Source organism: Schistocerca americana, chromosome X (assembly GCF_021461395.2).
Source record: "Schistocerca americana isolate TAMUIC-IGC-003095 chromosome X, iqSchAmer2.1, whole genome shotgun sequence".
In the NCBI taxonomy this organism is placed as follows: domain Eukaryota; kingdom Metazoa; phylum Arthropoda; class Insecta; order Orthoptera; family Acrididae; genus Schistocerca; species Schistocerca americana.
This window is the reverse complement of record NC_060130.1, coordinates 27,574,618-27,600,915: the sequence shown is the minus strand read 5'-3', so window position 1 is coordinate 27,600,915 and position 26,298 is coordinate 27,574,618.

Sequence of the window (26,298 nt, the reverse complement as noted above, 5' to 3'; positions counted from 1 at the left end):
ACAGGAATGGTTCAAAACATCGACAGTAAGAAGAGTCAGTCTTCCTGTACTTAATTCGGTATTGTGCCTTTTTAATTTAATTCCGACGCAATTTATGTGTTTCATCGTTAAAAAGAAGGTCAGAGGGATACAGTAAACCTGAAGTCAAGCATCGGAATCTATAACTAGTGTGACAGGAATGGTTCAAAACATAGTCAGTTAGAGGAGTCAGTCTTTTTTGTACTTAAAACGGCATTGTGCCTTTTGTATTTAATTCCGAAGCACGTTCTGTGTTTCATCGTCAACAAGAAGGTCCAAGGGATACAGTAATCCTGGAGTGAAGCATCGGAATTTATAACTAGTGCCACAGGGATGGTTTAAATCATAGACAGTAAGAAGAGTCAGTATTCTTGTACTTAAGTCGGCATTGTGCCTTTTGTATTTATTTCCGATGCAATTTCTGTGTTTCATCTTCAATAAGAAGGTCCAGGGGATACAGTAAACCTGAAGTGAGGCGACGGAATCAATAACTAGTGTCACGTGAATGGTTCAAATCATAGTCAGTAAGAAGAGTCAGTCTTCTTGTACTTAAGTTGCCATTGTGCCTTTTGTATTTAATTCCGATGCAATTTTTGTGTTTCATCGTCAATAAGAAGGTCCAAGGGATACAGTAAACCTGGAGTGAAGCATCGGAATCTGTAACTAGTGTCACAGGAATGAATCAAAACATAGTCAGTTAGAAGAGTCAGTCTTCTTGTACTTAAGTCGGCATTGTGCTTTTTGTATTTAATTCCGATGCTATTTCTGTGTTTCATCGTCAATAAGAAGGTCCAAGGGATACAGTAAACCTGGACGTAAGCATCGGAATCTATAACTAGTGTCACAGGGATGGTTCAAAAACATAGACAGTAAGAAGAGTCAGTATTCTTGTACTTAAGTCGGCATTGTGCCTTTTGTATTTAATTCTGATGCAATTTCTGTGTTTCATCTTCAATATGAAGGTCCAAGGGATACACCAAACCTGAAGTGTAGCATCAGAATCCATAACTAGTGTCACAGGAATGGTTCAAACATAGTCAGTAAGAAGAGTCAGTTTTCTTGTACTTAAGTCGGCATTGTGCCTTTTGTATTTATTTCCGATGCAATTTCTGTGTTTCATCTTCAATAAGAAGGTCCAAGGGATACAGTAAACCTGAAGTGAGGCGACGGAATCAATAACTAGTGTCACATGAATGGTTCAAATCATAGTCAGTAAGTAGAGTCAGTCTTCTTGTACTTAAGTCCGCATTGTGCCTTTTGTATTTAATTCCGATGCAATTTCTGTGTTTCATCGTCAATAAGAAGGTCCAAGGCATACAGTAAACCTGGAGTGAAGCATCGGAATCTATAACTATTGTCACAGGAATGAATGAAAACATAGACAGTAGGAAGTGTCAGTCTTCTTGTACTTAAGTCGGCAATGAGCCTTTTTTATTTAATTCCGATGGAATTTCTGTGTTTCATCGTCAATAAGAAGGTCCAAGGGACACAGTAAACCTGGAGTTAAACATCGGAATCTATAACTAGTGTCACAGGGATGGATGAAAACCTAGACAGTAAGAAGAGTCAGTATTCTTGTACTTAAGTCGGCATTGTGCCTTTTGTATTTAATTCCGATGCAATTTCTATGTTTCATCTTCAATATGAAGGTCCAAGGGATACAGTAAACCTGAAGTGAAGCATCAGAGTCTATAACTACTGTCACAGGAACGGTTCAAAACATCGACAGCAAGAACAGTCATCTTCGTGTACTTAAGTCGGCATTGTGCCTTTTTTATTGACTTCCGATGCAATTTCTGTGTTTCATCGTCAGTAAAAAGGTCCAAGGGATACAGTAAACCTGGAGTGAAGCATCGGAATCTATAACTACTGTCACAGGAATGGTGCAAAACATCGACAGCAAGAAGAGTCAGTCTTCTTGTACTTAAGTCGGCATTGTGCCTTTTGTATTTTTTTCCGATGCAATTTCTGTGTTTCATCTTCATTAAGAAGGTCCAAGGGATACAGTAAACCTGAAGTGAAGCACCGGAATCTATTACTAGTGTCACATGAATGGTTCAAATCATAGTCAGCAATAAGAGACAGTCTTCTTGTACTTAAGTCGCCATTGTGCCTTTTGTATTTAATTCCGATGCAATTTCTGTGTTTCATCGTCAATAAGAAGGTCCATGGGATATAGTAAACCTGGAGTGAAGCATCGGAATCTGTCGCTAGTGACACAGGAATGGTTCAATACATAGACAGTAAGTAGGGTCAGTCTTCTTGTACTTAAGACGGCATTGTGCCCTTTTTATTTAATTCCGATGCAATTTCTGTGTTTCATCTTCAATATGAGGGTCCAAGGGATACAGTAAACCTGAAGTGAAGCATCAGAGTCTATAACTAGTGTCACAGGTATGGTTCAAAATATAGTCGGTAAGTAGGGTCAGTCTTCTTGTACTTAAGTCGGCATTGTGCCTTTTGTATTTAATTCCGATGCAATTTCTGTGTTTCATCGTCAATAGGAAGGTCCAAGGGATACAGTAAACCTGAAGTGAAGCACCGGAATCTATAACTAGTGTTACAGGAATGGTTCAAAAGATAGACAGTAAGAAGAGTCAGTCTTCTTGTACTGTCGTCGGCATTGTGCCTTTTGCATTTAATTCCGATGCAATTTCTGTGATTCATCTTTAATAAGAAGGTCCAAAGGATACAGTAAACTTGAAGTGAAGCATCAGAGTCTATAACTAGTGTCACAGGAATGGATCAAAACATAGTCAGTAAGAAGTGTCAGTCTTCTTGTACATAAGTCGGCATTGTGCCTTTTGTATTTATTTCCGATGCAATTTTTGTGTTTCATCGTCAATAAGAAGGTCCAAGGGATACAGTAAACCTGAAGTGATGCATCGGAATCTATAACTAGTGTAACAGGAATGGTTCAAAGGATAGACAGTGGGAAGAGTCAGTCTTCTTGTACTTAAGTCGGCATTGTGCCTCTTGTATTTAATTCCGATGCAATTTCTGTGTTTCATCGTCAATAAGAAGGTCAGAGGGATACAGTAAACCTGAAGTGAAGCATCGGAATCTATAACTAGTGTCACAGGAATGGTTCAAAACATAGACAGTAGGAGGAGACATTGTTCTTTTACTTAAACCGACATTGTGCCTTTTCTATTTAATTCCTATGCAATTTCTATGTTTCATCGTCAATAAGAAGGTCCAAGGGATATAGTAAACCTGGAGTGAAGCATCGAGATCAATAACTGGTGTCACAGGAATGGTTCAAAACATAGACAGTAAGTAGGGTCAGTCTTCTTGTACTTAAGTCGGCATTGTGCCTTTTGTATGTAATTCCGATGCAATTTCTGTGTTTCATCGTCAATAAGAAGGTTCAAGGCATACAGTAAACCTGAAGTGAAGCATCGGAATCTATAACTAGTGTAACAGGAATGGTTCAAAGCATAGACAGTGGGAAGAGTCAGTCTTCTTGTACTTAAGTCGGCATTGTGCATTTTGTATTTAATTCCAATGCAATTCTGTGTTTCATCGTCAATAAGAAAGACAGAGGGATACAGTAAACCTGAAGTGAAGCATCGGAATCTATAACTAGTGTCACAGGAATGGTTCAAAACATAGACAGTAGGAAGAGACTGTCTTCTTGTACTTAAGTCGGCCTTCTACCTTTTCTATATAATTCCTATGCAATTTCTGTGTTTCTTCGCCAATAAGAAGGTCCAAGGGATACAGTAAACCTGGAGTGAAGCATCGGAATCTATAACTACTGTCACAGGAATGGTTCAAAACATCGACAGTAAGAAGAGTCAGTCTTCCTGTACTTAATTCGGTATTGTGCCTTTAGTATTTAATTCCGATGCAATTTATGTGTTTCATCGTTAAAAAGAAGGTCAGAGGGATACAGTAAATCTGAAGTCAAGCATCGGAATCTATAACTAGTGTGACAGGAATGGTTCAAAACATAGTCAGTAAGAGGAGTCAGTCTTCTTGTACTTAAGTCGGCATTGTGCCTTTTGTATTTAATGGCGATGCACGTTCTGTGTTTCATCGTCAACAAGAAGGTCCAAGGGATACAGTAAACCTGGAGTGAAGCATCGGAATCTATAACTAGTGACACAGGGATGGTTTAAAACATAGACAGTAAGAAGAGTCAGTATTCTTGTACATAAGTCGGCATTGTGCCTTTTGTATTTAATTCCGATGCAATTTCTGTGTTTCATCGTCAATAAGAAGGTCCAAGGTATACAGTAAGCCTGAAGTGAAGCACCGTAATCTATAACTCGTGTCACAGGAATGGTTCAAAGCATAGTCAGTAAGAAGAGTCAGTCTTCTTGTACTTAAGTCGACATTGTGCCCTTTGCATTTAATTCCGATGCAATTTCTGTGTTTCTTCGACAATAAGGAGGTCCAAGGGATACAGTAAACCTGGAGTGAAGCATCGGAATCCATAACTAGTGTCACAGGAATGGTTCAAATCATAGTCGGTAAGAAGAGTCAGTCTTCTTGTACTTAGGTCGGCATTGTGCCTTTTGTATTTAATTCCGATGCAATTTCTGTGTCTCATCGCCAATAAGAAGGTCCAAGGGATACAGTAAACCTGGAGTGAAGCATCGGAATCTATAACTAGTGTTACAGGAATGAATCAAAACATAGTCAGTAAGAAGAGTCAGTCTTCTTGTACTTAAGTCGGCATTGTTCCTTTTGTGTTTAATTCCGATGCAATTTCTGTGTTTCATCGTCAATAAGAAGGTCCAAGGAATACAGTAAACCTGGAGTTAAGCATTGGAATCTATAACTAGTGTCACAGGGATGGTTCAAAACATAGACAGTAAGAAGTGTCAGTATTCTTGTACTTAAGTCGGCATTGTGACTTTTGTATTTAATTCTGATGCAATTTCTGTGTTTCATCTTCAATATGAAGGTCCAAGGGATACACTAAACCTGAAGTGTAGCATCAGAATCTATAACTAGTGTCACAGGAATGGTTCAAACATAGTCAGTAAGAAGAGTCAGTCTTCTTGTACTTAAGTCGGCATTGTGCCTTTTGTATTTATTTCCGATGCAATTTCTGCTATTCATCTACAATAAGAAGGTCCAAGGGATACAGTAAACCTGAAGTGAGGCGACGGAATCAATAACTAGTGTCACATGAATGGTTCAAATCATGGTCAGTAAGAAGAGTCAGTCTTCTTGTACTTAAGTCGCCTATGTGCCTTTTGTATTTAATTCCGATTCAATTTCTGTGTTTCATCGTCAATAAGACGGTCCAAGGGATACAGTAAACCTGGAGTGAAGCATCGGAATCTATAACTAGTGTCACATGAATGGTTCAAAACATAGACAGTAAGAAGAGTCAGTCTGCTTGTACTTAATTCGGCATTGTGCCTTTTGTATTTAATTCCGATGCAATTTCTATGTTGCATCGTCAATAAGAAGGTCAGAGGGATACAGTAAACCTGAAGTGAAGCATCGGAATCTATAACTAGTGTTACAGGAATGGTTCAAATGATAGACACTAAGAAGAGTCAGTCTGCTTGTACTTAATTCGGCATTGAGCCTTTTGTATTTAATTCCGATGCAATTTCTGTGTTTCATCGTCAATAAGAAGGTCCATGGGATACAGTATACCTGAAGTGAAGCACCGGAATCTATAACTAGTGTTACAGGAATGGTTCAAAAGATAGACAGTAAGAAGAGTCAGTCTTCTTGTACTTTCGTCGGCATTGTGCCTTTTGCATTTAATTCCGATGCAATTTCTGTGTTTCATCTTCAATAAGGATGTCCAAAGGATACAGTAAACTTGAAGTGAAGCATCAGAGTCTATAACTAGTGTCACAGGAATGGATCAAAACATAGTCAGTAAGAAGAGTCAGTCTTCTTGTACATAAGTCGGCATTGCGCCTTTTGTATTTAATTCCAATGCAATTTCTGTGTTTCATCGTCAATAAGAAGGTCAGAGGGATACAGTATACCTGAAGTGAAGCACCGGAATCTATAACTAGTGTCACAGGAATGGTTCAAAGCATAGACAGTAAGTAGGGTCAGTCTTCGTGTACTTAAGTCGGCATTGTGCCATTTTTATTTAATTCCGATGCAATTTCTGTGTTTCTTCGTCAATGAGAATGTCCAAGGGATACAGTAAACCTGGAGTGAAGCATCGGAATCTAATACTACTGACACAGGAATTGTTCAAAACATCGACAGTAAGAAGAGTCAGTCTTCCTGTACTTAATTCGGTATTGTGCCTTTAGTATTTAATTCCGATGCATTTTATGTGTTTCATCGTTAAAAAGAAGGTCAGAGGGATACAGTAAATCTGAAGTCAAGCATCGGAAACTATAACTAGTGTGACAGAAATGGTTCAAAGCATAGTCAGTAAGAAGAGTCAGTCTTCTTGTACTTAAGTCGGCATTGTGCCCTTTGTATTTAATTCCGATGCCATTTCTGTGTTTCTTCGTCAATAAGGAGGTCCAAGGGATACAGTAAACCTGGAGTGAAGCATCGGAATCTATAACTAGTGTCACAGGAATGGTTCAAATCATAGTCGGTAAGAAGAGTCAGTCTTCTTGTACTTAAGTCGGCATTGTGCCTTTTGTATTCAATTCCGATGCAATTTCTGTGTTTCATCGTCAATAAGAAGGTCAGAGGGATACAGTAAACCTGGAGTGAAGCATCGGAATCTGTCGCTAGTGACACAGGAATGGTTCAATACATAGACAGTAAGTAGGGTCAGTCTTCTTGTACTTAGGTCGGCATTGTGCCCTTTTTATTTAATTCCGATGCAATTTCTGTGTTTCATCTTCAATATGAGGGTCCAAGGGATACAGTAAACCTGAAGTGAAGCGACAGAGTCTATAACTAGTGTCACAGGTATGGTTCAAAATATAGTCGGTAAGTAGGGTCAGTCTTCTTGTACATAAGTCGGCATTGTGCCTTTTGTATTTATTTCCGATGCAATTTTTGTGTTTCATCGTCAATAAGAAGGTCCAAGGGATACAATAAACCTGAAGTGATGCATCGGAATCTATAACTAGTGTAACAGGAATGGTTCAAAGGATAGACAGTGGGAAGAGTCAGTCTTCTTGTACTTAAGACGGCAATGTGCCTCTTGTATTTAGTTCCGATGCAATTTCTGTGTTTCATCGTCAATAAGAAGGTCAGAGGGATTCAGTAAACCTGAAGTGAAGCATCGGAATCTATAACTAGTGTCACAGGAATGGTTCAAAACATACACAGTAGGAGGAGACATTGTTCTTTTACTTAAGTCGGCATTGTGCCTTCTCTATTTAATTCCTATGCAATTTCTATGTTTCATCGTCAATAAGAAGGTCCAAGGGATATAGTAAACCTGGAGTGAAGCATCGGAATCAATAACTGGTGTCACAGGAATGGTTCAAAACATAGACAGTAAGTAGGGTCAGTCTTCTTGTACTTAAGTCGGCATTGTGCCTTTTGTATTTAATTCCGATGCAATTTCTGTGTTTCATCGTCAATAAGAAGGTTCAAGGCATACAGTAAACCTGAAGTGAAGCATCGGAATCTATAACTAGTGTAACAGGAATGGTTCAAAGCATAGACAGTGGGAAGAGTCAGTCTTCTTGTACTTAAGTCGGCATTGTGCATTTTGTATTTAATTCCAATGCAATTTCTGTGTTTCATCGTCAATAAGAAAGTCAGAGGGATACAGTAAACCTGAAGTGAAGCATCGGAATCTATAACTAGTGTCACAGGAATGGTTCAAAACATAGACAGTAGGAAGAAACTGTCTTCTTGTACTTAAGTCGGCCTTCTACCTTTTCTATATAATTCCTATGCAATTTCTGTGTTTCTTCGCCAATAAGAAGGTCCAATGGATATAGTAAATCTGGAGTGAAGCATCGGAATCTATAACTAGTGTCACAGGAATGGTTCAAACATAGACAGTAAGTAGGGTCAGTCTTCGTGTACTGAAGTCGGCATTGTGCCTTTTTTATTTAATTCCGATGCAATTTCTGTGTTTCATCGTCAATGAGAAGGTCCAAGGGATACAGTAAACCTGGAGTGAAGCATCGGAATCTATAACTACTGTCACAGGAATGGTTCAAAACATCGACAGTAAGAAGAGTCAGTCTTCCTGTACTTAATTCGGTATTGTGCCTTTAGTATTTAATTCCGATGCAATTTATGTGTTTCATCGTTAAAAAGAAGGTCAGAGGGATACAGTAAATCTGAAGTCAAGCATCGGAATCTATAACTAGTGTGACAGGAATGGTTCAAAACATAGTCAGTAAGAGGAGTCAGTCTTCTTGCACTTAAGTCGGCATTGTGCCTTTTGTATTTAATGGCGATGCACGTTCTGTGTTTCATCGTCAACAAGAAGGTCCAAGGGATACAGTAAACCTGGAGTGAAGCATCGGAATCTATAACTAGTGACACAGGGATGGTTTAAAACATAGACAGTAAGAAGAGTCAGTATTCTTGTACATAAGTCGGCATTGTGCCTTTTGTATTTAATTCCGATGCAATTTCTGTGTTTCATCGTCAATAAGAAGGTCCAAGGTATACAGTAAACCTGAAGTGAAGCACCGTAATCTATAACTCGTGTCACAGGAATGGTTCAAAGCATAGTCAGTAAGAAGAGTCAGTCTTCTTGTACTTAAGTCGACATTGTGCCCTTTGCATTTAATTCCGATGCAATTTCTGTGTTTCTTCGACAATAAGGAGGTATAAGGGATACAGTAAACCTGGAGTGAAGCATCGGAATCTATAACTAGTGTCACAGGAATGGTTCAAATCATAGTCGGTAAGAAGAGTCAGTCTTCTTGTACTTAGGTCGGCATTGTGCCTTTTGTATTTAATTCCGATGCAATTTCTGTGTCTCATCGCCAATAAGAAGGTCCAAGGGATACAGTAAACCTGGAGTGAAGCATCGGAATCTATAACTAGTGTTACAGGAATGAATCAAAACATAGTCAGTAAGAAGAGTCAGTCTTCTTGTACTTAAGTCGGCATTGTTCCTTTTGTATTTAATTCCGACGCAATTTCTGTGTTTCATCGTCAATAAGAAGGTCCAAGGAATACAGTAAACCTGGAGTTAAGCATTGGAATCTATAACTAGTGTCACAGGGATGGTTCAAAACATAGACAGTAAGAAGTGTCAGTATTCTTGTACTTAAGTCGGCATTGTGACTTTTGTATTTAATTCTGATGCAATTTCTGTGTTTCATCTTCAATATGAAGGTCCAAGGGATACACTAAACCTGAAGTGTAGCATCAGAATCTATAACTAGTGTCACAGGAATGGTTCAAACATAGTCAGTAAGAAGAGTCAGTCTTCTTGTACTTAAGTCGGCATTGTGCCTTTTGTATTTATTTCCGATGCAATTTCTGCTATTCATCTTTAATAAGAAGGTCCAAGGGATACAGTAAACCTGAAGTGAGGCGACGGAATCAATAACTAGTGTCACATGAATGGTTCAAATCATGGTCAGTAAGAAGAGTCAGTCTTCTTGTACTTAAGTCGCCTATGTGCCTTTTGTATTTAATTCCGATTCAATTTCTGTGTTTCATCGTCAATAAGACGGTCCAAGGGATACAGTAAACCTGGAGTGAAGCATCGGAATCTATAACTAGTGTCACATGAATGGTTCAAAACATAGACAGTAAGAAGAGTCAGTCTGCTTGTACTTAATTCGGCATTGTGCCTTTTGTATTTAATTCCGATGCAATTTCTATGTTGCATCGTCAATAAGAAGGTCAGAGGGATACAGTAAACCAGAAGTGAAGCATCGGAATCTATAACTAGTGTTACAGGAATGGTTCAAATGATAGACACTAAGAAGAGTCAGTCTGCTTGTACTTAATTCGGCATTGTGCCTTTTGTATTTAATTCCGATGCAATTTCTGTGTTTCTTCGACAATAAGGAGGTATAAGGGATACAGTAAACCTGGAGTGAAGCATCGGAATCTATAACTAGTGTCACAGGAATGGTTCAAATCATAGTCGGTAAGAAGAGTCAGTCTTCTTGTACTTAGGTCGGCATTGTGCCTTTTGTATTTAATTCCGATGCAATTTCTGTGTCTCATCGCCAATAAGAAGGTCCAAGGGATACAGTAAACCTGGAGTGAAGCATCGGAATCTATAACTAGTGTTACAGGAATGAATCAAAACATAGTCAGTAAGAAGAGTCAGTCTTCTTGTACTTAAGTCGGCATTGTTCCTTTTGTATTTAATTCCGACGCAATTTCTGTGTTTCATCGTCAATAAGAAGGTCCAAGGAATACAGTAAACCTGGAGTTAAGCATTGGAATCTATAACTAGTGTCACAGGGATGGTTCAAAACATAGACAGTAAGAAGTGTCAGTATTCTTGTACTTAAGTCGGCATTGTGACTTTTGTATTTAATTCTGATGCAATTTCTGTGTTTCATCTTCAATATGAAGGTCCAAGGGATACACTAAACCTGAAGTGTAGCATCAGAATCTATAACTAGTGTCACAGGAATGGTTCAAACATAGTCAGTAAGAAGAGTCAGTCTTCTTGTACTTAAGTCGGCATTGTGCCTTTTGTATTTATTTCCGATGCAATTTCTGCTATTCATCTTTAATAAGAAGGTCCAAGGGATACAGTAAACCTGAAGTGAGGCGACGGAATCAATAACTAGTGTCACATGAATGGTTCAAATCATGGTCAGTAAGAAGAGTCAGTCTTCTTGTACTTAAGTCGCCTATGTGCCTTTTGTATTTAATTCCGATTCAATTTCTGTGTTTCATCGTCAATAAGACGGTCCAAGGGATACAGTAAACCTGGAGTGAAGCATCGGAATCTATAACTAGTGTCACATGAATGGTTCAAAACATAGACAGTAAGAAGAGTCAGTCTGCTTGTACTTAATTCGGCATTGTGCCTTTTGTATTTAATTCCGATGCAATTTCTATGTTGCATCGTCAATAAGAAGGTCAGAGGGATACAGTAAACCTGAAGTGAAGCATCGGAATCTATAACTAGTGTTACAGGAATGGTTCAAATGATAGACACTAAGAAGAGTCAGTCTGCTTGTACTTAATTCGGCATTGTGCCTTTTGTATTTAATTCCGATGCAATTTCTGTGTTTCAGCGTCAATAAGAAGGTCCATGGGATACAGTATACCTGAAGTGAAGCACCGGAATCTATAACTAGTGTTACAGGAATGGTTCAAAAGATAGACAGTAAGAAGAGTCAGTCTTCTTGTACTTTCGTCGGCATTGTGCCTTTTGCATTTAATTCCGATGCAATTTCTGTGTTTCATCTTCAATAAGGATGTCCAAAGGATACAGTAAACTTGAAGTGAAGCATCAGAGTCTATAACTAGTGTCACAGGAATGGATCAAAACATAGTCAGTAAGAAGAGTCAGTCTTCTTGTACATAAGTCGGCATTGCGCCTTTTGTATTTGATTCCAATGCAATTTCTGTGTTTCATCGTCAATAAGAAGGTCAGAGGGATACAGTAAACCCGAAGTGAAGCATCGGAATCTATAACTAGTGTCACAGGAATGGTTCAAATCATAGTCGGTAAGAAGAGTCAGTCCTCTTGTACTTAAGTCGGCATTGTGCCTTTTGTATTTAATTCCGATGCAATTTCTGTGTTTCATCGTCAATAAGAAGGTCCAAGGGATACAGTATACCTGAAGTGAAGCACCGGAATCTATAACTAGTGTCACAGGAATGGTTCAAAGCATAGACAGTAAGTAGGGTCAGTCTTCGTGTACTTAAGTCGGCATTGTGCCTTTTTATTTAATTCCGATGCAATTTCTGTGTTTCTTCGTCAATGAGAATGTCCAAGGGATACAGTAAACCTGGAGTGAAGCATCGGAATCTAATACTACTGTCACAGGAATTGTTCAAAACATCGACAGTAAGAAGAGTCAGTCTTCCTGTACTTAATTCGGTATTGTGCCTTTAGTATTTAATTCCGATGCAATTTATGTGTTTCATCGTTAAAAAGAAGGTCAGAGGGATACAGTAAATCTGAAGTCAAGCATCGGAAACTATAACCAGTGTGACAGGAATGGTTCAAAGCATAGTCAGTAAGAAGAGTCAGTCTTCTTGTACTTAAGTCGGCATTGTGCCCTTTGTATTTAATTCCGATGCCATTTCTGTGTTTCTTCGTCAATAAGGAGGTCCAAGGGATACAGTAAACCTGGAGTGAAGCATCGGAATCTATAACTAGTGTCACAGGAATGGTTCAAATCATAGTCGGTAAGAAGAGTCAGTCTTCTTGTACTTAAGTCGGCATTGTGCCTTTTGTATTCAATTCCGATGCAATTTCTGTGTTTCATCGTCAATAAGAAGGTCAGAGGGATACAGTAAACCTGAAGTGAAGCATCGGAATCTATAACTAGTGTCACAGGAATGGTTCAAAACATAGACAGTAGGAAGAGACTGTCTTCTTGTACTTAAGTCGGCCTTCTACCTTTTCTATATAATTCCTATGCAATTTCTGTGTTTCTTCGCCAATAAGAAGGTCCAATGGATATAGTAAATCTGGAGTGAAGCATCGGAATCTATAACTAGTGTCACAGGAATGGTTCAAACATAGACAGTAAGTAGGGTCAGTCTTCGTGTACTGAAGTCGGCATTGTGCCTTTTTTATTTACTTCCGATGCAATTTCTGTGTTTCATCGTCAATGAGAAGGTCCAAGGGATACAGTAAACCTGGAGTGAAGCATCGGAATCTATAACTACTGTCACAGGAATGGTTCAAAACATCGACAGTAAGAAGAGTCAGTCTTCCTGTACTTAATTCGGTATTGTGCCTTTAGTATTTAATTCCGATGCAATTTATGTGTTTCATCGTTAAAAAGAAGGTCAGAGGGATACATTAAATCTGAAGTCAAGCATCGGAATCTATAGCTAGTGTGACAGGAATGGTTCAAAACATAGTCAGTAAGAGGAGTCAGTCTTCTTGTACTTAAGTCGGCAGTGTGCCTTTTGTATTTAATGGCGATGCACGTTCTGTGTTTCATCGTCAACAAGAAGGTCCAAGGGATACAGTAAACCTGGAGTGAAGCATCGGAATCTATAACTAGTGACACAGTGATGGTTTAAAACATAGACAGTAAGAAGAGTCAGTCTTCTTGTACTTAAGTCGACATTGTGCCCTTTGCATTTAACTCCGATGCAATTTCTGTGTTTCTTCGACAATAAGGAGGTCCAAGGGATACAGTAAACCTGGAGTGAAGCATCGGAATCTATAACTAGTGTCACAGGAATGGTTCAAATCATAGTCGGTAAGAAGAGTCAGTCTTCTTGTACTTAGGTCGGCATTGTGCCTTTTGTATTTAATTCCGATGCAATTTCTGTGTCTCATCGCCAATAAGAAGGTCCAAGGGATACAGTAAACCTGGAGTGAAGCATCGGAATCTATAACTAGTGTCACAGGGATGGTTCAAAACATAGACAGTAAGAAAGTGTCAGTATTCTTGTACTTAAGTCGGCATTGTGACTTTTGTATTTCATTCTGATGCAATTTCTGTGTTTCATCTTCAATATGAAGGTCCAAGGGATACACAAAACCTGAAGTGTAGCATCAGAATCTATAACTAGTGTCACAGGAATGGTTCAAACATAGTCAGTAAGAAGAGTCAGTCTTCTTGTACTTAAGTCGGCATTGTGCCTTTTGTATTTATTTCCGATGCAATTTCTGGTGTTCATCTACAATAAGAAGGTCCAAGGGATACAGTAAACCTGAAGTGAGGCGACGGAATCAATAACTAGTGTCACATGAATGGTTCAAATCATGGTCAGTAAGAAGAGTCAGTCTTCTTGTACTTAAGTCGCCATTGTGCCTTTTGTATTTAATTCCGTTGCAATTTCTGTGTTTCATCGTCAACAAGAATTTCCAAGGGATACACCAAACCTGAAGTGTAGCATCAGAATCCATAACTAGTGTCACATGAATGGTTCAAATCATAGTCAGTAAGAAGAGTCAGTCTTCTTGTACTTAAGTCGCCTATGTGCCTTTTGTATTTAATTCCGATTCAATTTCTGTGTTTCATCGTCAATAAGACGGTCCAAGGGATACAGTAAACCTGGAGTGAAGCATCGGAATCTATAACTAGTGTCACATGAATGGTTCAAATCATAGACAGTAAGAAGAGTCAGTCTGCTTGTACTTAATTCGGCATTGTGCCTTTTGTATTTAATTCCGATGCAATTTCTGTGTTTCATCGTCAATAAGAAGTCCAAGGGATTCAGTATACCTGAAGTGAAGCACCGGAATCTATAACTAGTGTTACAGGAATGGTTCAAAAGATAGACAGTAAGAAGAGTCAGTCTTCTTGTACTTTCGTCGGCATTGTGCCTTTTGCATTTAATTCCGATGCAATTTCTGTGTTTCATCTTCAATAAGGATGTCCAAAGGATACAGTAAACTTGAAGTGAAGCATCAGAGTCTATAACTAGTGTCACAGGAATGGATCAAAACATAGTCAGTAAGAAGAGTCAGTCTTCTTGTACATAAGTCGGCATTGCGCCTTTTGTATTTAATTCCAATGCAATTTCTGTGTTTCATCGTCAATAAGAATGTCCAAGGGATACAGCAAACCTGAAGTGAAGCATCGGAATCTATAACTAGTGTAACAGGAATGGTTCAAAGCATAGGCAGTGGGAGGAGTCAGTATTCTTGTACTTAAGTCAGCATTGTGCCTTTTGTATTTAATTCCGATGCAATTTCTGTGTTTCATCTTCAATAAGAAGGTCCAAAGGATACAGTAAACTTGAAGTGAAGCATCAGAGTCTATAACTAGTGTAACAGGAATGGTTCAAAACATAGACTGTGGGAAGAGTCAGTTTTCTTGTACTTAAGTCGGCATTGTGCCTTTTGTATTTAATTTCGATGCAATTTCTATGTTTCATCGTCAATAACAAGGTAAGAGGGTTACAGTAAACTTGAAGTGAAGCATCGGAATCTATAACTAGTGTAACAGGAATGGTTCAAAGCATAGACAGTGGGAAGGGTCAGTCTTCTTGTACTTAAGTCGGCATTGTGCATTTTGTATTTAATTCCAATGCAATTTCTGTGTTTCATCGTCAATAAGAAGGTCAGAGGGATACAGTAAACCTGAAGTGAAGCATCGGAATCTATAACTAGTGTCACAGGAATGGTTCAAAACATAGACATTAGGAAGAGACTGTCTTCTTGTACTTAAGTCGGCCTTCTACTTTTTCTATATAATTCCTATGCAATTTCTGTGTTTCTTCGTCAATACGAAGGTCCAATGGATATAGTAAACCTGGAGTGAAGCATCGGAATCTATAACTAGTGTCACAGGAATGGTTCAAAACATAGACAGTAAGTAGGGTCAGTCTTCGTGTACTTAAGTCGGCATTGTGCTTTTTTTATTTAATTATGATGCAATTTCTGTGTTTCATCGTCAATGAGAAGGTCCAAGGGATACAGTAAACCTGGAGTGAAGCATCGGAATCTATAACTACTGTCACAGGAATGGTTCAAAGCATCGACAGTAAGAAGAGTCAGTCTTCCTGTACTTAATTCGGTATTGTGCCTTTTTAATTTAATTCCGACGCAATTTATGTGTTTCATCGTTAAAAAGAAGGTCAGAGGGATACAGTAAACCTGAAGTCAAGCATCGGAATCTATAACTAGTGTGACAGGAATGGTTCAAAACATAGTCAGTTAGAGGTGTCAGTCTTCTTGTACTTATGTCGGCATTGTGCCTTTTGTATTTAATTCCGAAGCACGTTCTGTGTTTCATCGTCAACAAGAAGGTCCAAGGGATACAGTAAACCTGGAGTGAAGCATCGGAATTTATAACTAGTGACACAGGGAGGGTTTAAAACATAGACAGTAAGAAGAGTCAGTATTCTTGTACTTAAGTCGGCATTGTGCCTTTTGTATTTATTTCCGATGCAATTTCTGTGTTTCATCTTCAATAAGAAGGTCCAGGGGATACAGTAAACCTGAAGTGAGGCGACGGAATCAATAACTAGTGTCACGTGAATGGTTCAAATCATAGTCAGTAAGAAGAGTCAGTCTTCTTGTACTTAAGTTGCCATTGTGCCTTTTGTATTTAATTCCGATGCAATTTTTGTGTTTCATCGTCAATAAGAAGGTCCAAGGGATACAGTAAACCTGGAGTGAAGCATCGGAATCTATAACTAGTGTCACAGGAATGAATCAAAACATAGTCAGTAAGAAGAGTCAGTCTTCTTGTACTTAAGTCGGCATTGTGCCTTTTGTATTTAATTCTGATGCAATTTCTGTGTTTCATCTTCAATATGAAGGTCCAAGGGATACACCAAACCTGAAGTGTAGCATCAGAATCCATAACTAGTGTCACAGGAATGGTTCAAACATAGTCAGTAAGAAGAGTCAGTCTTCTTGTACTTAAGTCGGCATTGTGCCTTTTGTATTTATTTCCGATGCAATTTCTGTGTTTCATCTTCAATAAGAAGGTCCAAGGGATACAGTAAACCTGAAGTGAGGCGACGGAATCAATAACTAGTGTCACATGAATGGTTCAAATCATAGTCAGTAAGAAGAGTCAGTCTTCTTGTACTTAAGTCCGCATTGTGCCTTTTGTATTTAATTCCGATGCAATTTCTGTTTTTCATCGTCAATAAGAAGGTCCAAGGCATACAGTAAACCTGGAGTGAAGCATCGGAATCTATAACTATTGGCACAGGAATGAATGAAAACATAGACAGTAGGAAGTGTCAGTCTTCTTGTACTTAAGTCGGCAATGTGCCTTTTTCATTTAATTCCGATGCAATTTCTGTGTTTCATCGTCAATAAGAAGGTCCAAGGGACACAGTAAACCTGGAGTTAAACATCGGAATCTATAACTAGTGTCACAGGGATGGATGAAAACCTAGACAGTAAGAAGAGTCAGTATTCTTGTACTTAAGTCGGCATTGTGCCTTTTGTATTTAATTCCGATGCAATTTCTATGTTTCATCTTCAATATGAAGGTCCAAGGGATACAGTAAACCTGAAGTGAAGCATCAGAGTCTATAACTACTGTCACAGGAACGGTTCAAAACATCGACAGCAAGAACAGTCATCTTCGTGTACTTAAGTCGGCATTGTGCCTTTTTTTATTGAATTCCGATGCAATTTCTGTGTTTCATCGTCAATAAGAAGGTCCAAGGGATACAGTAAACCTGGAGTGAAGCATCGGAATCTATAACTACTGTCACAGGAATGGTGCAAAACATCGACAGCAAGAAGAGTCAGTCTTCTTGTACTTAAGTCGGCATTGTGCCTTTTGTATTTTTTTCCGATGCAATTTCTGTGTTTCATCTTCATTAAGAAGGTCCAAGGGATACAGTAAACCTGAAGTGAAGCACCGGAATCTATTACTAGTGTCACATGAATGGTTCAAATCATAGTCAGCAATAAGAGTCAGTCTTCTTGTACTTATGTCGCCATTGTGCCTTTTGTATTTAATTCCGATGCAATTTCTGTGTTTCATCGTCAATAAGAAGGTCCATGGGATATAGTAAACCTGGAGTAAAGCATCGGAATCTGTCGCTAGTGACACAGGAATGGTTCAATACATAGACAGTAAGTAGGGTCAGTCTTCTTGTACTTAAGTCGGCATTGTGCCCTTTTTATTTAATTCCGATGCAACTTCTGTGTTTCATCTTCAATATGAGGGTCCAAGGGATACAGTAAAGCTGAAGTGAAGCATCAGAGTCTATAACTAGTGTCACAGGTATGGTTCAAAATATAGTCGGTAAGTAGGGTCAGTCTTCTTGTACTTAAGTCGGCATTGTGGCTTTTGTATTTAATTCCGATGCAATTTCTGTGTTTCATCGTCAATAAGAAAGTCAGAGGGATACAGTAAACCTGAAGTGAAGCATCGGAATCTATAACTAGTGTCACAGGAATGGTTCAAAACATAGACAGTAGGAAGAGACTGTCTTCTTGTACTTAAGTCGGCCTTCTACCTTTTCTATATAATTCCTATGCAATTTCTGTGTTTCTTCGCCAATAAGAAGGTCCAATGGATATAGTAAATCTGGAGTGAAGCATCGGAATCTATAACTAGTGTCACAGGAATGGTTCACACATAGACAGTAAGTAGGGTCAGTCTTCGTGTACTGAAGTCGGCATTGTGCCTTTTTTATTTAATTCCGATGCAATTTCTGTGTTTCATCGTCAATGAGAAGGTCCAAGGGATACAGTAAACCTGGAGTGAAGCATCGGAATCTATAACTACTGTCACAGGAATGGTTCAAAGCATCGACAGTAAGAAGAGTCAGTCTTCCTGTACTTAATTCGGTATTGTGCCTTTAGTATTTAATTCCGATGCAATTTATGTGTTTCATCGTTAAAAAGAAGGTCAGAGGGATACAGTAAATCTGAAGTCAAGCATCGGAATCTATAACTAGTGTGACAGGAATGGTTCAAAACATAGTCAGTCTTCTTGTACTTAAGTCGGCATTGTGCCTTTTGTATTTAATGGCGATGCACGTTCTGTGTTTCATCGTCAACAAGAAGGTCCAAGGGATACAGTAAACCTGGAGTGAAGCATCGGAATCTATAACTAGTGACACAGGGATGGTTTAAAACATAGACAGTAAGAAGAGTCAGTATTCTTGTACATAAGTCGGCATTGTGCATTTTGTATTTAATTCCGATGCAATTTCTGTGTTTCATCGTCAATAAGAAGGTCCAAGGTGTACAGTAAACCTGAAGTGAAGCACCGTAATCTATAACTCGTGTCACAGGAATGGTTCAAAGCATAGTCAGTAAGAAGAGTCAGTCTTCTTGTACTTAAGTCGACATTGTGCCCTTTGCATTTAATTCCAATGCAATTTCTGTGTTTCTTCGACAATAAGGAGGTCCAAGGGATACAGTAAACCTGGAGTGAAGCATCGGAATCTATAACTAGTGTCACAGGAATGGTTCAAATCATAGTCGGTAAGAAGAGTCAGTCTTCTTGTACTTAGGTCGGCATTGTGCCTTTTGTATTTAATTCCGATGCAATTTCTGTGTCTCATCGCCAATAAGAAGGTCCAAGGGATACAGTAAACCTGGAGTGAAGCATCGGAATCTATAACTAGTGTCACAGGAATGAATCAAAACATAGTCAGTAAGAAAAGTCAGTCTTCTTGTACTTAAGTCGGCATTGTTCCTTTTGTATTTAATTCCGATGCAATTTCTGTGTTTCGTCGTCAATAAGTAGGTCCAAGGAATACAGTAAACCTGGAGTTAAGCATTGGAATCTATAACTAGTGTCACAGGGATGGTTCAAAACATAGACAGTAAGAAGTGTCAGTATTCTTGTACTTAAGTCGGCATTGTGACTTTTGTATTTAATACTGATGCAATTTCTGTGTTTCATCTTCAATATGAAGGTCCAAGGGATACACTAAACCTGAAGTGTAGCATCAGAATCTATAACTAGTGTCACAGGAATGGTTCAAACATAGTCAGTAAGAAGAGTCAGTCTTCTTGTACTTAAGTCGGCATTGTGCCTTTTGTATTTATTTCCGATGCAATTTCTGCTATTCATCTTCAATAAGAAGGTCCAAGGGATACAGTAAACCTGAAGTGAGGCGACGGAATCAATAACTAGTGTCACATGAATGGTTCAAATTATGGTCAGTAAGAAGAGTCAGTCTTCTTGTACTTAAGTCGCCTATGTGCCTTTTGTATTTAATTCCGATTCAATTTCTGTGTTTCATCGTCAATAAGACGGTCCAAGGGATACAGTAAACCTGGAGTGAAGCATCGGAATCTATAACTAGTGTCACATGAATGGTTCAAAACATAGACAGTAAGAAGAGTCAGTCTGCTTGTACTTAATTCGGCATTGTGCCTTTTGTATTTAATTCCGATGCAATTTCTATGTTGCATCGTCAATAAGAAGGTCAGAGGGATACAGTAAACCTGAAGTGAAGCATCGGAATCTGTAACTAGTGTTACAGGAATGGTTCAAATGATAGACAGTAAGAAGAGTCAGTCTGCTTGTACTTAATTCGGCATTGTGCCTTTTGTATATAATTCCGATGCAATTTCTGTGTTTCATCGTCAATAAGAAGGTCCATGGGATACAGTAAACCTGAAATGAAGCACCGGAATCTATAACTAGTGTTACAGGAATGGTTCAAAAGATAGACAGTAAGAAGAGTCAGTCTTCTTGTACTTTCGTCGGAATTGTGCCTTTTGCATTTAATTCCGATGCAATTTCTGTGTTTCATCTTCAATAAGGATGTCCAAAGGATACAGTAAACTTGAAGTGAAGCATCAGAGTCTATAACTAGTGTCACAGGAATGGATCAAAACATAGTCAGTAAGAAGAGTCAGTCTTCTTGTACATAAGTCGGCATTGCGCCTTTTGTATTTAATTCCAATGCAATTTCTGTGTTTCATCGTCAATAAGAAGGTCAGAGGGATACAGTAAACCTGAAGTGAAGCATCGGAATCTATAACTAGTGTCACAGGAATGGTTCAAATCATAGTCGGTAAGAAGAGTCAGTCTTCTTGTACTTAAGTCGGCATTGTGCCTTTTGTATTTAATTCCGATGCAATTTCTGTGTTTCATCGTCAATAAGAAGGTCCAAGGGATACAGTATGCCTGAAGTGAAGCACCGGAATCTATAACTAGTGTCACAGGAATGGTTCAAAGCATAGACAGTAAGTAGGGTAGGTCTTCGTGTACTTAAGTCGGCATTGTGCCTTTTTTATTTAATTCCGATGCAATTTCTGTGTTTCTTCGTCAATGAGAATGTCCAAGGGATACAGTAAACCTGGAGTGAAGCATCGGAATCTAATACTACTGTCACAGGAATTGTTCAAAACATCGACAGTAAGAAGAGTCAGTCTTCCTGTACTTAATTCGGTATTGTGCCTTTAGTATTTAATTCCGATGCAATTTATGTGGTTCATCGTTAAAAAGAAGGTCAGAGGAATACAGTAAATCTGAAGTCAAGCATCGGAAACTATAACTAGTGTGACAGGAATGGTTCAAAGCATAGTCAGTAAGAAGAGTCAGTCTTCTTGTACTTAAGTCGGCATTGTGCCCTTTGTATTTAATTCCGATGCCATTTCTGTGTTTCTTCGTCAATAAGGAGGTCCAAGGGATACAGTAAACCTGGAGTGAAGCATCGGAATCTATAACTAGTGTCACAGGAATGGTTCAAATCATAGTCGGTAAGAAGAGTCAGTCTTCTTGTACTTAAGTCGGCATTGTGCCTTTTGTATTCAATTCCGATGCAATTTCTGTGTTTCATCGTCAATAAGAAGGTCAGAGGGATACAGTAAACCTGAAGTGAAGCATCGGAATCTATAACTAGTGTCACAGGAATGGTTCAAAACATAGACAGTAGGAAGAGACTGTCTTCTTGTACTTAAGTCGGCCTTCTACCTTTTCTATATAATTCCTATGCAATTTCTGTGTTTCTTCGCCAATAAGAAGGTCCAATGGATATAGTAAATCTGGAGTGAAGCATCGGAATCTATAACTAGTGTCACAGGAATGGTTCAAACATAGACAGTAAGTAGGGTCAGTCTTCGTGTACTGAAGTCGGCATTGTGCCTTTTTTATTTAATTCCGTTGCAATTTCTGTGTTTCATCGTCAATGAGAAGGTCCAAGGGATACAGTAAACCTGAAGTGAAGCACCGTAATCTATAACTCGTGTCACAGGAATGGTTCAAAGCATAGTCAGTAAGAAGAGTCAGTCTTCTTGTACTTAAGTCGACATTGTGCCCTTTGCATTTAACTCCGATGCAATTTCTGTGTTTCTTCGACAATAAGGAGGTCCAAGGGATACAGTAAACCTGGAGTGAAGCATCGGAATCTATAACTAGTGTCACAGGAATGGTTCAAATCATAGTCGGTAAGAAGAGTCAGTCTTCTTGTACTTAGGTCGGCATTGTGCCTTTTGTATTTAATTCCGATGCAATTTCTGTGTCTCATCGCCAATATGAAGGTCCAAGGGATACAGTAAACCTGGAGTGAAGCATCGGAATCTATAACTAGTGTCACAGGAATGAATCAAAACATAGTCAGTAAGAAGAGTCAGTCTTCTTGTACTTAAGTCGGCATTGTTCCTTTTGTATTTAATTCCGATGCAATTTCTGTGTTTCATCGTCAATAAGAAGGTCCAAGGAATACAGTAGACCTGGAGTTAAGCATTGGAATCTATAACTAGTGTCACAGGGATGGTTCAAAACATAGACAGTAAGAATTGTCAGTATTCTTGTACTTAAGTCGGCATTGTGACTTTTGTATTTAATTCTGATGCAATTTCTGTGTTTCATCTTCAATATGAAGGTCCAAGGGATACACTAAACCTGAAGTGTAGCATCAGAATCTATAACTATTGTCACAGGAATGGTTCAAACATAGTCAGTAAGAAGAGTCAGTCTTCTTGTACTTAAGTCGGCATTGTGCCTTTTGTATTTATTTCCGATGCAATTTCTGCTGTTCATCTACAATAAGAAGGTCCAAGGGATACAGTAAACCTGAAGTGAGGCGACGGAATCAATAACTAGTGTCACATGAATGGTTCAAATCATGGTCAGTAAGAAGAGTCAGTCTTCTTGTACTTAAGTCGCCATTGTGCCTTTTGTATTTAATTCCGATGCAATTTCTGTGTTTCATCGTCAACAAGAATTTCCAAGGGATACACCAAACCTGAAGTGTAGCATCAGAATCCATAACTAGTGTCACATGAATGGTTCAAATCATAGTCAGTAAGAAGAGTCAGTCTCCTTGTACTTAAGTCGCCTATGTGCCTTTTGTATTTAATTCCGATTCAATTTCTGTGTTTCATCGTCAATAAGACGGTCCAAGGGATACAGTAAACCTGGAGTGAAGCATCGGAATCTATAACTAGTGTCACATGAATGGTTCAAAACATAGACAGTAAGAAGAGTCAGTCTGCTTGTACTTAATTCGGCATTGTGCCTTTTGTATTTAATTCCGATGCAATTTCTATGTTGCATCGTCAATAAGAAGGTCAGAGGGATACAGTAAACCTGAAGTGAAGCATCGGAATCTATAACTAGTGTTACAGGAATGGTTCAAAAGATAGACAGTAAGAAGAGTCAGTCTGCTTGTACTTAATTCGGCATTGTGCCTTTTGTATTTAATTCCGATGCAATTTCTGTGTTTCATCGTCAATAAGAAGGTCCAAGGGATACAGTATACCTGAAGTGAAGCACCGGAATCTATAACTAGTGTTACAGGAATGGTTCAAAAGATAGACAGTAAGAAGAGTCAGTCTTCTTGTACTTTCGTCGGCGTTGTGCCTTTTGCATTTAATTCCGATGCAATTTCTGTGTTTCATCTTCAATAAGGATGTCCATAGGATACAGTAAACTTGAAGTGAAGCATCAGAGTCTATAACTAGTGTCACAGGAATGGATCAAAACATAGTCAGTAAGAAGAGTCAGTCTTCTTGTACATAAGTCGGCATTGCGCCTTTTGTATTTAATTCCAATGCAATTTCTGTGTTTCATCGTCAATAAGAAGGTCAGAGGGATGCCGTAAACCTGAAGTGAAGCATCGGAATCTATAACTAGTGTCACAGGAATGGTTCAAATCATAGTCGGTAAGAAGAGTCAGTCTTCTTGTACTTAAGTCGGCATTGTGCCTTTTGTATTTAATTCCGATGCAATTTCTGTGTTTCATCGTCAATAAGAAGGTCCAAGGGATACAGTATACCTGAAGTGAAGCACCGGAATCTATAACTAGTGTCACAGGAATGGTTCAAAGCATAGACAGTAAGTAGGGTCAGTCTTCGTGTACTTAAGTCGGCATTGTGCCTTTTTTATTTAATTCCGATGCAATTTCGGTGTTTCTTCGTCAATGAGAATGTTCAAGGGATACAGTAAACCTGGAGGGAAGCATCGGAATCTAATACTACTGTCACAGGAATTGTTCAAAACATCGACAGTAAGAAGAGTCAGTCTTCCTGTACTTAATTCGGTATTGTGCCTTTAGTATTTAATTCCGATGCAATTTATGTGTTTCATCGTTAAAAAGAAGGTCAGAGGGATACAGTAAATCTGAAGTCAAGCATCGGAAACTATAACTAGTGTGACAGGAATGGTTCAAAACATAGTCAGTAAGAGGAGTCAGTCTTCTTGTACTTAAGTCGGCATTGTGCCTATTGTAATTAATTCCTATGCACGTTCTGTGTTTCATCGTCAACAAGAAGGTCCAAGGGATACAGTAAACCTGGAGTGAAGCATCGGAATCTATAACTAGTGACACAGGGATGGTTTAAAACACAGACAGTAAGAAGAGTCAGTATTCTTGTACTTAAGTCGGCATTGTGCCTTTTGTATTTAATTCCGATGCAATTTCTGTGTTTCATCGTCAATAAGCAGGTCCAAGGAATACAGTAAACCTGAAGTGAAGCACCGTAATCTATAACTCGTGTCACAGGAATGGTTCAAAGCATAGTCAGTAAGAAGAGTCAGTCTTCTTGTACTAAAGTCGGCATTGTGCCCTTTGTATTTAATTCCGATGCCATTTCTGTGTTTCTTCGTCAATAAGGAGGTCCAAGGGATACAGTAAACCTGGAGTGAAGCATCGGAATCTATAACTAGTGTCACAGGAATGGTTCAAATCATAGTCGGTAAGAAGAGTCAGTCTTCTTGTACTTAAGTCGGCATTGTGCCTTTTGTATTCAATTCCGATGCAATTTCTGTGTTTCATCGTCAATAAGAAGGTCCAAGGGATACAGTTAACCTGGAGTGAAGCATCGGAATCTATAACTAGTGTCACAGGAAAGATTCAAAACATAGTCAGTAAGAAGAGTCAGTCTTCTTGTACTTAAGTCGTCATTGTGCCTTTTGTATTTAATTCCGATGCAATTTCTGTGTTTCATCGTCAATAAGAAGGTCCAAGGGATACAGTAAACCTGGAGTTAATCATCGGAATCTATAACTAGTGTCACAGGGATGGTTCAAAACATAGACAGTAAGAAGAGTAAGTATTCTTGTACTTAAGTCGGCATTGTGCCTTTTGTATTTAATTGCGATGCAATTTCTGTGTTTCATCTTCAATATGAAGGTCCAAGGGATACACTAAACCTGAAGTGCAGCATCAGAAACTATAACTAGTGTCACAGGAATGGTTCAAACATAGTCAGTAAGAAGAGTCAGTCTTCTTGTACTTAAGTCGGCATTGTGCCTTTTGTATTTATTTCCGATGCAATTTCTGTGTTTCATCTTCAATTAGAAGGTCCAAGGGATACCGTGAACCTGAAGTGAGGCGACGGAATCAATAACTAGTGTCACATGAATGGTTCAAATCATAGTCAGTAAGAAGAGTCAGTCTTCTTGTACTTAAGTCGCCATTGTGCCTTTTGTATTTAATTCCGATGCAATTTCTGTGTTTCATCGCCAATAAGAATTTCCAATTGATACACCAAACCTGAAGCGTAGCATCAGAATCCATAACTAGTGTCGCAGGAATGGTTCAAACATAGTCAGTAAGAAGAGTCAGTCTTCTTGTACTTAAGTCGGCATTGTGCCTTTTGTATTTATTTCCGATGCAATTTCTGTGTTTCATCTTCAATAAGATGGTCCAAGGGATACAGTAAACCTGAAGTGACCCGACGGATTCAAAAACTAGTGTCACATGAATGGTTCAAATCATAGTCAGTAAGAAGAGTCAGTCTTCTTGCACTTAAGTCGCCATTGTGCCTTTTGTATTTAATTCCGATTCAATTTCTGTGTTTCATCGTCAATAAGAAGGTCCAAGGGATACAGTAAACCTGGAGTGAAGCATCGGAATCTATAACTAGTGTCACATGAATGGTTTAAAACATAGACAGTAAGAAGAGTCAGTCTGCTTGTTCTTAATTCGGCATTGTGCCTTTTGTATTTAATTCCGATGCAATTTCTATGTTTCATTGTCAATAAGGAGGTCCAAGGGATACAGTAAACCTGGAGTGAGGCATCGGAATCTATAACTAGTGTCACAGGAATGGTTCAAAACATAGTCAGTAAGAAGAGTCAGTATTCTTGTAATTAAGTCGGCATTGTGCTTTTTGTATTTAATTCCGATGCAAATTTTGTGTTTCATTCTCAATAAGAAGGTCCAAGGGATACAGTAAACCGGGAGTGAAGCATCGGAATCTATAACTAGTGTCACAGGAATGGTTCAAAACATAGTCAGTAAGAAGAGTCAGTCTTCTTGTACTTAGGTCGGCATTGTGCCTTTTGTATTTAATTCCGATGCAAGTCCTGTGTTTCATCGTCAACAAGAAGGACCAAGGGATACAGTAAACCTGGAGTGAAGCATCGGAATCTATAACTAGTGACACAGGGATGG